The 13,327-nt window shown below is 50.0% G+C and overlaps 1 protein-coding gene across 1 annotated transcript in view; it reads right to left on the reverse strand.

Moving 5' to 3' along the window:
* The window catches only part of CSNK1E (casein kinase 1 epsilon), a 36,960-nt gene extending 25,730 nt beyond the window's left edge, over positions 1-11,230 (reverse strand). Inside the window, exon 1 of the mRNA NM_001078109.1 lies at positions 11,155-11,230. The gene's annotated coding sequence lies outside the window, so the exon portion shown is untranslated. The remainder of the gene's footprint in view (positions 1-11,154) is intronic.
* Between the last annotated feature and the right edge of the window lie 2,097 nt (positions 11,231-13,327).

The following is a 13,327-nucleotide window of genomic DNA, read 5'->3' on the forward strand; positions in this document are numbered from 1 at the left end:
AGGTCCAGAGAGGTAGCCAAGGCTGTGCTGCTTTCTCCCCTCCATAGAAAAACTCAAGTGACCTTTCTCTTCTGCCTTCTTCCTCTTCCCACAGCTCAAACTCGTGGGCACAGAGCTGACCTCAAACCCAATCCTGTCCTCACACGTTTAATGACTGGACCCCACACAGGAATGGCCTGGCACGGGTTGGTTCCTGCCTTCCCTGACCTGGAACCAACACTTGAGTCAGGGTCCCCCAAGTGTTGCACATTTAGCCAAGTTGCCTCCCAGCTCTGGGCTTAGGTTTCCTCACCTGCACCCCTCCCAAGGCCACCAAGAATTAATTAAGGCTTCCTACTGGCTTCCAGAGCAGGGGATGAAAGGTTCCAGGGCAGAGTTATTAACACAATGATATTTACACTGTACCATGCAAAGCTCCAAATTATGACACACAACCATTCATGCACACAACTCTGGCTGTGGACACGCAAAGTGCTAGAGTGCACCGCATCCAATCCCAGAAGCATGGTTGGTGGGAAGAGTCACGTCAATAATAATCGCATCTTCCTTCAAGCCTGAGAACTTAGTCACACAGTCTCCAAACTGGCAGGAGCCCCACAGACTGGTTTCTTTCAGAGCCCAGGAAACCGCAGTCCAGAGAGGGCAAGGGGTTGGCCCAGGGCCACACAGCCCAAGATGTCTCTGTTCTCCCATCGGGCCCTGGGAAACTGAGTCTATCACAGTCTCGCTTCCAAGAGCAGGAGAGCGAGGACAAGTCTTCCAGGAGAGGTCTGGGACATTCAACTGGGGACCTGCCCTCAGTGCCACTGTTGCCAGAGGAGAGGGTCACCAGTCAAAAGTGGTAGGCTTTGCCTGGCCTGCGTGGTGCTTTTTGTTGTTATTTCTTTTGCTTTGTTAACTGATTCCCAGAGTTTTAAAATGGAAAGATCTGGGACTTGCCTGGTGGTCCAGTGGTTAAGACTCCATGTTCCCAATGCAGAGGGCACAGGTTCAATCCCTGGTTGGGGAACTAGATCCCACATGCTGCAATGAAAGCTCCCACACACGGCAACCAAGACCTGGCACAGCTAAATAAGTGGATAAATTTTTTAAAAAAGGAAAGATTTTAGATGACAGGTCTGTATTCCCTACTTCTCTTGAAGTACTGGGAGAACTGCCACTCTGGGCCCAAACTCACTCTGGGCCCTGGCCATACTTAGCTGGCCTGGGTGGCAGCCACCTACTTTGGTCACAGCTCAAGGGCCCTGGTTTCCTCATGTCAGCTTTGTTTTGCCCATTTTGATGACTCCCTCATCTCTTGGAGGCCCCCAATGTGACCTGTAGAAGCCACCCACCAGGCTTGGCTACCAAGGCCCTTCCGTTGTCATCTCTTTCCAACCCAATCTCATCAACCCTGAATCCTGCTTCTAGAGCCCAGGGAGGCCAACCCTGCCTGTGATTGCAGGTTCTCCTGAGTAAGACAAGGTGCCAGGCCCGGGTCCCCAGGCAGAGGGCCTCCCATGGCACTACTAAGCAGGGTGGATACACCACTGTACTCTCCATCCCAGCCAACCATCCCATGCTTCCTACATGGCCCTGTTTCCCAGCCCTCTTTCTCCAAGAAGGGACTGATAATCCCCCACCCCCCACCAGCACCTACTATCTCATTTAACCCTCTCAATCCTCAGTAGAGGAGATGGAATCCTCCTCTGTCCTTTCCTTGGTTCAGGGAGAAATCTGAGGCTCCTCACCTTTGCCTCCAGGTACACATTAACTAGGGACTTCTCTAGTAGCTCAGACGGTAAGGCATCCGCCTGTAATGCAGGAGACACAGGTTTGATCCCTGGGTCGGGAAGATCCCCTGGAGAAGTAAATGGCAACCCATTCCAGTATTCTTGCCTGAGAATACCATGGACGGAGGAGCCTGGCGGGCTACAGTCCATGGGGTTGCCAAGAGTCGGACATGACTGAGCAACTAACACACACACACACATTAACAGTCAGATGTCCCAGCTTCCCCTCCCAGTCTTGTCACATGTCCCCTCCCATTCCAAAACCTGTAACTGACCCCCCTCCACACACACACACACCACTGTTGATCCTGGTAACCAGTCTTCAGACCCACTCCTTGCCTCAAGGCCTGTCCCCAGCCTCTCCCCCCAGTCCCCACCCAGTCTCTTCCTCGGAAGAATGCTCCCCACACCCCCTTCCGATTAGCTGTTCTGTGGGCCCAAGTTCTCCTCCTTCCTTCTCCCCTCTGACACCACCCATGAGTCCTTTTAAAGGACTTTGCCTCTCAGCTCTCAGAAGAAAACTGAGGGGCCGAAAAACCCAGCCAAGGTGGGGAGGTGATTCAAAGGTGATTCAAAGGGAGTTCTGTCTAGCAGCCTTTGGGCCTGAGGCTGGGTTCCAGACTGGATTCTCAATGATTCCTCCCAGGACTTGACTCCCAACTTTAAAGCCCAAGGGTGTGTCAGGCTGGAGTTCCCCTAGCCCCCCTCCCTCCCCTTCCCTCACCAACCCACCCACCCAGAAGATGCAATCAGGCCTGGGACAATAGGTGTCAGTGAGGAGCTAATCACTGAGTCCAGCTCTGGGTTTCAGCTCCTCTGTACTGGGTCAGGGGCAGCCATTCCTGAGAGCTTGAACTTTTTCTGGTAACCCAGAGCACTGGGCTGGGAAGCTTGTGGTGCCCAGTGATGAGAAGAAAGATTTCAGTATCACCCCCAAGGCACCTGCAACCTGAATCTTGGGGCAGGGGGAGGTCACTGTAGATTTACCACGCAGCAGGGAGGATCCTTAAAATGACCCTACATAGGACTTCCCTGGTGGTCCAGTGGTTAAGACTTAAGAGCTTGCAATGCAAGGGATGAGGGTTTGATCCCTGGTCAGGGAACTGAAATCCCACATGCTGTGCTGCATGGCCAAGAAAATATTGAAAAAGTGAATTATGGGGGCTTCCCTGGTGGCTCAGTGGTAACGAATACACCAGCAATGAAGGAGACACAGTTTGATCCCTGATCTGGGAAGATTCCACATGCCGCAGAGCAACTAAGCCTGTGCACCACAACTTTTGAGCCCGTGCTCTAGAGCCGGGGAGCCGCAACTACTGAAGCCCAGGTGTCCCTGTGCTCTGCAAGAGAAGTCACTGCAATGAGAAGCCCGCACACCACCACAGCTAGAGAGTAACCCTCACTCTCTGCAACTAGAGGAAAGCCCACGCAGCAAGGAAGACCCAGCACATCCAACAATAAATAAATAAAATTGTTTTTAAAAAAGGAATTAAAAAAAAAAAAAGAACCATTAAAAAAAAAATGACCCTACACAATCTGTCCCACAAGGCTGTCCCAAAGCCTCAGGATCTCAGGCCTGGCTCTCCAGCTGCCAAGGACGTGTTTCCCGCAGGGATTAGCCTCCCTCGCTCAGGTCAGGACCTTCAAGTCCCTTTCACAGGGAGGCCTTCCAGTCCTGATATAAGATCCACCCCCCACCCCCCACCCTCCTCCAGACACTGCCTCCCTCTCCCTCTCCTTTTCTGCTTTGTTTTGTTTCCTGGCACTTCGTTGTCCAGTCACTAAGACGTATCTGACTCTTTGCGATCCCATGGACTGCAGTACACCAGGCTTCCCTGTCCTTCACCATCTCCCAGAGCTCGCTCAAACTCATGTCCATCGAGTTGGTGATGCCATCCAGCCATCTCATCCTCTGTCACCCCCTTCTCCTCCTGCCCTCAATCTTTCCTAGGATCAGGGTCTTTCCCAGTGAGTCCTGGCATTTATCACTATCTACCTTATTCTACATGGTATTTATTTCATGTGGCTTTTTTTTTTTGGTCCACCTCCCCGACTGGAATGTCAGAAGGCAGGGAGTTAAAGCTCTCTGGGGGCATCACTAGGTCACCAGGATCAAGACTAATGTCCTTCAGAAACACAGGAGGGATTTAACAAATACGTGCTGAAGGAATGAATGGTTGGATTGTGAAAGGGCGGCCTTCACTAGCTCTGAGAATACACTAAGAGCTATCACTTACTGAGCACCTACTGTGTGCCAGGCCCTCCCTGAGCCCTGTTACCTGCATTCAATCTTCACGTGTATCCTCCGCAGAGATAGTGGCCTGGCAGAGCCTATGCTCTTAATCACCTTGCCCAGGCTGGTGGAGAACACAGCTCCGGGACAGGACCCTGGCCCCCTCCATCAGACCACTAAGCCCCTCTACCCGAGAATCAATTCTGGGACCCAGTGGAGAGACAGGGGGCCTCATGGGGCTCATTTACTCCAACTCCATCATTTCACAGGCAGAGAGCCTGGGGCTCAGGGAGTCTTGCTCAAGGTCACAGAGGGAGTCTGAGACAGTAGCCCACAGTGGTTAAAACCTGACTTTGATACTTTTGAATTGTGTGACCCTAGGAAGATTCCTTTAACTCTCTGAGTCTCATTTGTAAAGTGGAGATAATACAGATGGGCATGCACAGAAACACCTTAGTGCAGAAAAAGTCCAGAATAAGAGGAAGATGCTGATGCTATTGATTGCTCTGAGGAGCAGTTAGGGAGCAAACAGGCCTGTCCTGGATCCCTTCTTCTTTCTTTACCTTACCTCCCCCTAGAGGGGCCTCCACCAATCCCTTTGGGGTGGGTGGGCTGGAAGGATGCAAGCCTAGCTGGGCCCAGGTGAGCCACTGGCCCTGCCCACTCTGTCTACATCTGTGTTCTTGCTTCTAGGAGAAGTTCATCTGGGGTCCTCCTACTAGTGTCTTTCCCGAGACCCCCGAGGGTCAGTGGCCCACGTAGGCTCTGCTCTCAGAGGTTGTCCTGCATGCTAGCCTAAAAATGCTGCCTTATTCCATTCACCCTGGCCCTTTGCCCCAGACCCTTCCAGGACGTCCCTCTTACCCCACCCGCCCCGCGCCCCACCCCCCCCCCCCCCCCCCCGGCTGCTGCTACAGTGATGCCCTGCCCTGGCCTGCCCTCTCCAGGTTCCACTGCTTTTCCACGCTTCTTCTGGGTGACCTCACCACATCGTCATGACTAGTCAGGTCATTCCGGCAGTGATTCCTCTCTCCTCTGCCAGCTTCAGCCAAGAGGCAGCAGGGCAGGGCAGCAAGAGGCCTGGACCGGGGCCAGGAGGCCTGAACTTCAGTGGGACCTTGGAGAATTCACAGCCCCCCTCCAGAGGGCTGGACAAGGAGACCTGTAAGGCTCTTTCTTCAGTCTTCCTGTCCGTAAACTCAAGGCTGGACCGGGTGGGGAATGGCCTACACACTCCACATCCGGGCACTCTGTTAAGAAATACCTGAGGTCACACACATCTGGGCCCAATGGGAAAGGGTTCTCTTCCCATCACCACCCCCATATTCAAAACACGTGCACTTCCTGTCAGCTCTGCCTCCCAACTGCGTTCTGAACCTGGCTTGAATTACTTGGACCCTACACTGGTCTGTTAATGCTGAAGTTGTGTCCCTCTGCTACTGAAAATACATCACAGCTCCTTCTAGCCGCGTGAAATCCACGTCCTCTCCCAGGCCTGCCACGATCTGGCCCCAATTTGCCTTTCAGGTCTCACCCTGAAACCCTCTCCTCGTCTTTCCGTTTTGTCACACCTCAGGGCCCCTCACCCTCCCGCTCCTTCTGCCTACAGTGATCTCCCCCACCCAGGTCTTCAGTGACTGCCTCCTACTCATGATTCAACACCCAACTCAAAAGTCACCTCCTCACAGAGGCCTTCCCTGATCACACAATCTAAAGCAGGCCACCCTGGTTTGCTGGATCACCCTGACTTTCTTGTCTTTACGGAACTTGCTGGAGGCTGAACACATAAGCTCGTTTATTTTTAATGCTCGTGAACATAATCTCCTAGAGAAAGGACCCCTCATGTAACAGGCTGCTCCCGTGGGCCCTTAGTTGGTATTGGGTGTCCATAAATACTTGTGCAATGAGCAAACTCTGCCCGGGTGTGTGGTCGTGGGGGTGGAGGCGGGGCCGGGCACTTTCCATCCCTGGGCCAGATGTGGCCTGACAGCCTCCCCTCAGGGACAGGCCTGTGGTCTCTCCTCACCCTCTCCCTGCCTTCTTGTGGTGGGCTCTAGCCCGCCCTTCGGCAAGGGCACACCCTCTCAGCATTTCCTATGCTGCTGTCTTCTTAAGGGAAATCGACTCCCAGAGGAGTTAGGAATGTCTGCCACGTGTCCCAAAGGCAGAGTGAGCACTAAAAATACCCCAGCATCACCAAAGGACCACATCACCCTGCCTCTAGCCCCACCCTCATCCACTTCCTTCCAACAACTCAGCCTGTCCCCTGGCCGCCCCTCTGGGCTCACCTGGCCCCTGTGAACAAGGCACAACCTCCCCTGTTCACACTGCTGTTGACTCTCTCCAAAACTCGCGCCTTCCATCCTCGGGGAATCCAAGGAATCCCGTCCCCAGGATACACAACCACTCATTAGCCAGGCCACGGGAATTACAATGATTGCCATGGCTAATAATCCCAATTCCCACAGCACTTCTCAACTCAGCATAGTTGCTGCGACTCATCATGTCTTCACTGTGTCACATGTCTGTCCACAAACATTTCCTGATGCCAACTTCTCTCAGGGCCTGAGAGATGCTCACCGGACTCTGCTCACCAGGAGTTGAAAATCCGCTGGGGGGAGGCTAGGTGTACCAAAGAAAAAAGATGGACTAACAATGCCAGACATATCCACGTGGCCTGCAGTCGGCAGAGGCACCAAATGGTGGCCAGCCGTCCCCTGGCCCTCCACTGGGGCGTTCTATGAGATGTACTAGGAGAAGTTCTGGGTTTTCTTAACTTCAAGTGAGGTGCTGCACACATAGAGCATCCAGACAAGTCCCTGAGTCTCCTTCTAAGCACACTGAGCCCCAGCCCTTTCAGTGACTCAGGAGTTGCCATTGGTGAGGGTGGGGGGAGGTGGGACTTGAAAGTGGATAGGATTTGAGGGTGGCGACGAGACAGAAGCTAAAAAAGAACAGCCCAGGTGAATGCCCTATGGAAGGAACCTCAGATATTTGGGGGTTGGGGAGCAGACCAGTCAAATGGCACCCAGTCAAATCTCCCTCTGGGGAGAAGGTGGAGGTCAGCAGGGTCTCCAAACCAAAACAGCTAAATAGGGGATTTATCCACTGTTAGCTCAGAGCAGCTTCACGTTTTACACATGGGTGAAAAGGAGAGGGAGGAGTTGAACTAGCAAACTGACATTTATTGGATACACAACGTGCCCGTGGCCACACTAGGCGCTCGTGATTGAACCTGGTTGAATTCTACAATCCTGGGAGCTGGAGATGGCCCCACCTGTTTCACAGCTCAAAACTCGAGAGTCCAGGAGAATCTGACCTAATGTTCATAAAGGCTATGAAAGGCTCAGTTTACCCTCCCAGATCCACTCTGGAAAGTGAAAGTGCTCAGTCATGTCCGACTCTTTGCCACCCCATGGACTGTGTAGCCTACCAGGCTCCTCTGTACATGGGATTTTCTAGGCAATAGTACTGGACTGGATTGCCATTTCCTTCTCCAGGGGATCTTCCCAACCCAGGGATCGAACCCGGGTCTCCCACGTTGTAGACAGACGCTTTACTGTCTGAGCTACCAGGGAAGCCCAGATCCACTCTGGAGCCCCACCCTATCCTCGGGGACTGGGCCCCAGTCTGCCTTTGTCTCCCTCGGGCCAACTTGGACCTGCCCACGTATCTCAGGCCCCCACTAAATGAGTCTGCTCACCCACTCTGGAAGCATCCAGGGGATTCTGGGGCCCACTAAGGTGGTTATGTCCAAAGTAGATACCTGTTCATGCAGTGATCCACTGGGGTGTGGGAAGAGAAAAAATGGAATTTGTATTCTTATTCACCTGAGCCTTCTAAACATTCTATTTTATTTTTATTTATTTATTTTTGGCCATGCTGGGTGGCTTGTGGGATCTTAGTTCCCTGACCCAGTGATTGAACCTAAGCCCTTGACAATGAAAGTGTGGAGTCCTAACCACTGGATCACCAGGGAATTCCCTAAGTATTCTAATTTAATGTTTGTTTTATAATGCACACATTGCGGCTTCCCCAGTGGCTCAGCAGTAAAGAATCCGCTTGTAAATCAGGAGCTTCAGGAGACAGGGGTTCGATCCCTGGGTCAGGAAGATCCCCTGGAGGAGGGCAACCCACTCCAGTATTCTTGCCTGGAGAATCCCATAGACAAAGGAGCCTGGCGGGCTACAGTCCACAGGGTAGCAAAGAGTCAGACACGACTGAAGAGACAGTGCGCACAGCACACACACATGCATTAACACAGAAAATATATATATACACACACACTTAAGTTGTAACAAACAGACATACATTTAAATACAAAAGCCATGTTCAAAATTATCTGTACAGACTGGGTATGCAGCCAAAGTCTGCATTAGTATTTAGGAGCCCTGCAATGCGTTCTCACTTGAGAGGCAGTGATGGTAGAGACCCTGCTTCAACGAGTTGGATTCAAGTCCTCCATCAGCTACTTCTGGCCTATGTGGCAGGGTGAGTTTATAAAACCTTCCGAAGCCTCATTTCATCATCTCAGGGATTGGTGTGGTAATAGCACTCAAGTGGATTAAAAGAGGTGATGGACCAAAAGTCTGTAGCCAGAGCCTGACACATATTGATATGTGCAGTTATAACCAACTCAGTTACAGGAAGCAGAGCCAGGCTTGGTCTGGGCCTTGGGATGAGCCCTGCTCTGATGGAGTGTGTCAGTTGCAGACTCAGAACCCAGAATGAGTCATTAGAAATCAGTGTGACCAGGGTTAAGGACATCAACAGGACATCAGCAGGATATTGACATCCCAGAAAGCCCTGATGGTCCAGGCAGAAGATGACAACAGGTGTGCATCAAATCAGACACCATTGTAGGCTAAAGAGGCAGCAGTAATGGGAACCAACACTTGAGTTAGCATGGCCAGGATTGAATCTTGGCTCCATGTGAGTAATTTATTTAACTTTTTGTGCCTCAGTTTCACCATCTGTAAAATGGGAACAATAAGGGGACAATTTCATAGTATGGCTCAAAAGCACTTAGAAAAAGAGGCTGGCAAACCTCTTGAGAGGACAAGAGGCTCTCAACAAGTCTTAGTTCTCAAGTTCTGTGAATTGGAAGGCGACTTCCCCGATTCTGCTTCAGAACATCAGAGATCCCTGACACCCTCGTTATTGTCCTGGAGTGACAGGCCTGGCAGAAACAGACAGCCTCAAGGGAATTCCCCTAATGGTCCAGTGGTTAGGACTCTGCGTGTCTACTGCTGGGCCCTGGGGGATTTGATTCCTGATCAGGGAACTTAGATCTCGAAAGCTCCGCAGCTTGGCCAAAAAAGAATAAAGAAAAGAGAAAGCCTCGGAGGATTGTAGACCCTCAGTACAAGATTTTCTTAGTCCTCAGGAGTTCCTGCCAGGATTCAGAGTCCTTCTCATCCAGTGGGAGCGGGCTGTCAGGGCACATTATGGGAGAGCCAAATTAGAAACACAGAACAGAATGTCCCAGGTCAGGAAACAGATGATTCGGAGAGTATGGATTTCCCACTCTAACTGAAGTGTGGCCACAGCCTAGTGAAGCTGACAAGTCCCAGACCCCATCCCCCTGAAGATGGCTAGGGGTCAAGAAGATGAGGGGCTCAGAGTAAGGGTGTATGACCAGAGACAGACTATGTCCCTGAAAGTGGAAGGAGGCCCTGGCTAGCTGTGGATAGGCAGGCCTGGCAGTGGGTACTAAGTAGGTAGGTGAGGAGTTATTCTCCCCATTTGACAGATGAGAAAATGGAGGCTCGCAGAACAGAGACATCTGTTTTCTCTAAGCACAACTTAGCCTGGTATAAGTGCAGCTGGTGACTCAGCCCTGAGCTCTTCCTCTTCCTACACTGAGTAGTCTCTGGTGTGGAGGCCCCTGAGGGTATTAGGAGCCTGGGACTCCACATGTACTCTGTTACTGCTGCCTGTGTGGATCCTGAACAAATCACCTGTGCTCAAGCCTCAGTTTCCTTATCTGTACAAGGGGCTGACGACTAAGCTCCACCTCTGCCCACTCTACTTTTCTTGCAATCCGCTCACTCTGAACTCTTTCCAGAAGCTGAGGAGCTGAACCCAAGGAGGTGGCTGGAGGTTGCCAGCAGGGCCTTAGGGGCCCTGTCTGTGCCTGTCCCAAACACAGTGGATGGCCATGCCCATCTTTCCCAGACCCAGAGGCCTCTCCATTCTGAGGTTTTCCCCAAGAACCCATCCTCCATCCCCAACTCTTCCTCTACTCCACTCATTGAGCAGTTTCCACTCGTCCAAATCCCTCCTCCAACCTCACAAACAAGTGGACCCTTTTTCTGCTGGAACCATGGGAGCTGGGTGGGAGATGGGGATTGTCTACATAAATTAGCTCACTTAATCTTCACAGTACCCTGGGGAAACAGATTTATGTAGCCATTTCTCAGATGTGGAAACTGATGCTTAGAGAAAGCAAAGATCTTTCCCAAGATTCCTTTGTTGAAGGCCTCCTTGACCTAGAGCCCATGTTCTTTCTATTATACATCTCTGTCCCCCCTTCTAATCCTTCCTCCAAGTGTTCAGAATGGTACCCAACTACGGCCCATCCTTCAAATGTAACATTATGCAGCCATTAAAAATAATGATTATACATACTGGAATGACTAATAACAACACAAGAAAATGCATATGACACAATGTTAAGAAGGGAAGACACAAAACCTGTAAATACAGTATGATAAAGTTGCATTACAATGACTGCCTCTAGAAAAAAGATTGAAAGGAAATACATCAAAATAGCCACAGTTGTTTTGCTTGTGTGTTAGTACCATGGGTGATTTCTTTCCTACTTTTATCCAGTTGCCAAACAATCAGTGTCTGTTACTTTTACAACAAAGAAAAGATACCGTGTAAAAAAATAATAATTTGTGGCTGAAATATTTGGAAATCTGCTATCTCCCCGTCAGCTTCCCCTCCTTCAAATCCCTCCAAAGGCTACGCTTTCAGTACACCGTGACTATAAACAAGAGATAGGTAGTTTGGGGAGAAACCAGTACCTCCTCGCACGCCGGACCAGCTCCGCTCTTAGACCAGGCTCTTTTCTGGGTCCAGTGAAGACTCCCACCCCAGACCCTCCTCTTAGCTCCCCCGGTTGGAGCTCCTGCGGACGCTCACCTGACACTCGTGGGCTGGCCTCCGATGCCAGATGCGCACACCTGTCCCTCCAGGTGAGGACTCTGCGAGCGCGCCGCGCGCAGGAAGGAGGGAGCCGGCCAGGGGCGGGGCCGTGACGTCACCAGATCGGTCCCGCCCCCGACTTCCCGGGCACTCCCCCGCTTCCAGGCCCGCGGGGATTCGTGATTCTCGTGTTTGCGGGGTGAGGTGAGGGGACACTTCCCCCGACACGCACACCTCATTCGGACTGGGCCCCCAGCCATCCATCAGCGGTGCCTCCAAAGTGCGACCCTCGGGGGTGGGCGGACTGAGAGGGGAGGTCCCTCCACCACCCCCAAATCCCTCTGCTAACACAGAACTGCGGAGTTCTCAGATTTCAGGTTCACGTCAGCTGGAGTAAGGAGTGATCGAAGGGACGGGGGTAGCCTGTGATTCCCCCCGAGTATTTTCTTCATTTCCTACTCCGCTCTCTGTACTACCCTCTGACCCCACCTCCTGCTAAGGGTGTGCGTGAACGGCCAAGAAGGGTGATTCCAGCTCTTGGGTATCAGGGGAAATTACCTGCCATCTGACACCCATAGTCAGAAACTGTTTCCATCTTCTTTGTATGATCAGAGCCTGTTTATATTTGGCAAAGTTCAATGTTGAAAATTCTAGCAAAACGGTGGCAAAAATCAAGAGCACCACCCGGGTTCACCTCTCCAAGCCCTTTGAAAATGTGCTGGCCCTTGGGCTCCGTGATTTCATTCTGAAAATCTATCTTGAGGAAGTCATTCAGGCATACGTGTCCCCTGTTCCTTATTGTGGTGAACTTGGAACTAGTTCAAGTGTCCAACACCCGGCTCAGGTGAACAGCACAAACACACCATCGAATATTATGCAACCATTGAAGAGTTATGTTTACAAACAGCTAAGCATACAAGGAAATATGTTAAAATATTAAGAGAATAAAAGCAGGCTGTAAGTGAGTGGTGACAGCAGGCTTAGTTGTACTTTAAAGCCAAACACAATTTCCTGCATGGGAAAGAAAGCTTAAAGAAAAAGTTCACTGTGGTTCTTTCTGGGTAGGAGCACTATGAAGCTTGTTTTTTATCCTTGTTTCCTGTATTTCATCTAATAGGATCATTTCACTTTTATAAAGTCCCTCTATCTCTTTCTTAAATAGTTCCCATTAATTGAGCACTTCCTATAATTTAGAATAAGCCCCTTTCATGCAATCCTTGCAATAGTCCTGAAGAAGCAATGAGTAGTCTCTCCCTCCCACCAGGAAGCCTCGAGGCTAGCGTGACCCTGGTAGGACCCTGGGGTGGGGTGAGAGGTGGGGCACAGACACAGCTTCGGGGAGACCAAGCTCTGAGGTTGACAGGTCAGATATTTCAGCCTCCACAGTTAATTTTATAGCCTTAATGTATTCTTCTGATTATAAAAGCAGCATCTATGTTTTTACAGAAAATTGAGAGTAAGCAAAAGGTAGAGAAGAAAAGTCAATCCTTTCACCGCCTTATCTTTTATTATGGAAATTTTAAATAATACTAAAAGGTAGAGGGGATATAGTATAATCAACCCATATACCCAATACCAATTTTCAATAAATATCAACATTTTTTATTCTTGTTTTATCTACCCCCCCACATTAAAAAAAATTATTGGCATATAGTTGATGTACAATGCTGTGTTAGTTTTAGGTGTACAGCAGAGTGAATCAGTTATGTGTATATAGATACATCAACTCTTTTAAAAAATTCTTTTCCCATATGTGCCATTACAGAGGACTGAGTAGAGTTCCCTGTGCTATGCAGTAGGTACTGATTAGTTACTTATTTTATATACAGTAATATGTATGTGTCAATCCCAACCGCACACACATTTTTTTAAAGAAAAATACAGAGATCATATTTCACCTATAAATACTTTGATAATTATCTCTAACAGATAAGGAAATTGTTAAAAAACAAAACATAGGCCCACACACAACTATTAGAACAGCTGTTGAAAACAATACATCATTTAATATGCAGTCCATGGCCAAATTTCCCTAGTTTATCTTCAAAGTATCTTTTTATAGTTGGTTTCCTTGAATCAGAATCCACACAAGACCCACATATTATATGTTTGATAAATCTTTTAAATCTCTTTGTTTCCTTGAGATGTAATTCACCTATCATAAAATTCA

This window comes from Bos taurus, chromosome 5 (genome assembly GCF_002263795.3).
Source record: "Bos taurus isolate L1 Dominette 01449 registration number 42190680 breed Hereford chromosome 5, ARS-UCD2.0, whole genome shotgun sequence".
In the NCBI taxonomy this organism is placed as follows: Eukaryota; Metazoa; Chordata; class Mammalia; order Artiodactyla; family Bovidae; genus Bos; species Bos taurus.